Raw genomic sequence first — 2699 nt, 5'->3', positions numbered from 1 at the left:
TAGTGGATGGACAGTGGCTGCGACAATGGGCTCAAGCCGAGGAACAACGGCGAGGATGGTGTTTGGTTCTCATGGGGTCCCTGTGGGTCAGAACTGACTGGATGGCACCTAGCAACCACTCGTGCTGGTGGAGCCGGACAACACGTAGTAACCCACAACGCCAGCAGCACCACTGTGAAGGCCACACAGAATGACTGACACCTATATACCATTGGCAGAGAAACCAACTGCTGCATCATTCTTATAAAAATAAATGGGTGGGGCCCTTCTCTTCTTCGGCGCTGCCTACGGAGGAGGCAGCCATCTCCCACCGGCATCATGGCTGCCCTCAGACCCTTGGTGAAGCCTAAAATTGTAAAAAAAGAGGACCAAGAAGTTCATCTGGCACCAGTCCGACCGCTATGTCAAGATTAAGCGCAACTGGCTCAAGCCCAGAGGCATTGACAACAGGGTTCGGAGAAGATTCAAGGGCCAGATCTTGATGCCTAACATTGGTTACGAGAGCAACAAGAAAACCAAGCACATGCTGCCCAGTGGCTTCCGCAAGTTTCTGGTCCACAACGTCAAGGAGCTGGAAGTGCTGCTGATGTGCAACAAGTCGTATTGCTCAGAGATTGCTCACAACGTTTCCTCCAAGAATCGCAAAGCCATTGTAGAAAGAGCAGCCCAGCTGGCCATCAGAGTCACCAATCGCAACGCCAGGCTGCGCAGCGAAGAAAATGAGTAGATGGCCCATTTGCGAGTTTTATTTGTGCTAAATAAAACCATAAATAAAAAAAATAAATGGGTGGGTCCAAATGTATATCACACTCATATCTGTAACCTGGCTATGTTTGCCAATTGCTTCATTTCTCTCTCTCTCTCTCTCTCTCTCTCTCTCTCTCTCTCTCTCTCTCTCTCTCTCTCTCTCTCTCTCTCTCTGTGTATTCTGTATGCTTGTTTATTCCTTGTATGTCCACATCGATGGGCACTGGTAACGGTCCCGGAGATGAGTTGAGTAACACTGCTCCATAGGGTTCTCTTGGCTCAATCAGTGGCGGCTAATCTAAAGGTCAGCAGTTGGAAACCACCAGCCATCCAGAGCAAGAAAAATGAGGATTTCTACCCCCGTAAAGAGTTCATTCCCAGAAATCCACGGGGGCAGTTCTTCTCCATCATCCAGGGTCACGATGAGCCAGCATGGCCTTGACAGCAGTGACGAGTTGGGCGATTGGTTTTGAATCGTCAATGTCTTTCTCCTACGGAACTGGTGGATGGGTTGCTAATGATGGTTTCACTGGTTAGTAGCTTATCACTACCATCACTGGGGCTTTTATAGACAACCAACACATTTTCACCAACGGACTCCGGCTTGTGTGGGCTGCACTTGACTCCGTAGAGGCATGCTTTGAGTGATTGTCAGACTCTTCTGATGCATGAATTGAGAGTGTGGGGGAGTTCTACTCCCCCAACCCCCTAACCGATTATCACCGACTCCTGAGCAGGTGTGTAAACCTGTTCTCATGAAACACATTCCCCTCTTTACCATTGCTGCAAACCCAGCACACTCTCCGCCCTCTTAACGATGCTGACGTGCCCGGAGGGAGTTCTGCTCTGGACAGCCCCCAGAGGCAGGCCAGTTTCTGTGACCCTCAGCATGTGGGCTCTACTTTCCTCTGCAACTGCAGCGAGCCTTAACAGCCCTCTGTGTCTGGGCTGGGTTTTGAGGATCCCTGAGGATCTCACACACATTGGCAAATGCTCTTCCATGGTCCCGTCAGCTGGCTCAGCACCTCGCACTGACTAAGCCGAAGAGACACTGGTCTCCTTAATGCTTGGAAACTCGCCACTCTGCATTGTTTCTTCAAAGATGTCAGGTTTTTAACATGCAGTCATCTGTGAAACTCCCTCGCCCAGGTAAGTTCTCTGAGGGCAGGAACTTTTCTTTCTTCCATTCTCTCTCTCTCCCTTTCCCCTCTCCTGCTTTATCTCCCTCCGTCCTTCCCCCAACTCCCAAGCGTCTTTCTTCCCCACTGCTCCCAACACCTAGCCCACAGTAGGTATTCATGAAATATCTGTGAAATGAACACATGCCATTTGGCTTTCGCCTCATTGTTCTCCCTGATTTCCAATATATTGCTCAAGATTGCTTTGATTTCTAGTTAACATAGAGTCATGTTTCAAACCTGAGGTTAGCAGCGCCCTCCTTTTAAAATTTTTTTGCTATAGAGGCAGGCAGTCCATCGTGTAGGCTTTATGAACTGTGCGTTTAGACCCTAGTTCTCATCTCTGCCACTGTAGTGCAGGGGCTCCCATAGACAACATGTGAATGACTGAGCATGTCTGTGTTCCAATAAAACTTTATTGACAAAACAGAGCCATCATTGGGCCCGAATTAGTGGACCCACGTCCTAATTTTTAAAAGAATTTTGTATTTCCTCTATTATTTTGACTCATGGTATCACTGCAGATCAATGATAACAGTCATTGAATTTTATTTCTCATGTTTTCTGAAAAATTTCCAGCTTTTTATTTCCCTTTAGTAGAAGGAGACTTTCTCTTCGCCACTGCTATCTGTCTTTTATCTGACAGCACCGCTGGCCTAAGGAAGGGAAAGCTGGTGAACTCCAGCCTTTCCAAATCAGTTATCCCCAGTGTCTTTATACTTGCTAACTCACCGTGGACTTCCTGGGCTTTGAAGGCATATTCTGCTGGGTAGC

The 2699-nt window shown here is 48.1% G+C and overlaps 1 pseudogene; it reads left to right on the top strand.

The window, feature by feature from the left end:
• Positions 1 to 269: 269 nt before the first annotated feature.
• Positions 270 to 727, top strand: LOC142448652 (large ribosomal subunit protein eL32-like; annotated as a pseudogene).
• Positions 728 to 2699: the final 1972 nt, after the last annotated feature.

Source organism: Tenrec ecaudatus, chromosome 5, assembly GCF_050624435.1.
Source record: "Tenrec ecaudatus isolate mTenEca1 chromosome 5, mTenEca1.hap1, whole genome shotgun sequence".
NCBI lineage: Eukaryota > Metazoa > Chordata > Mammalia > Afrosoricida > Tenrecidae > Tenrec > Tenrec ecaudatus.
This window is presented reverse-complemented; position numbering and strand designations above follow the sequence as displayed.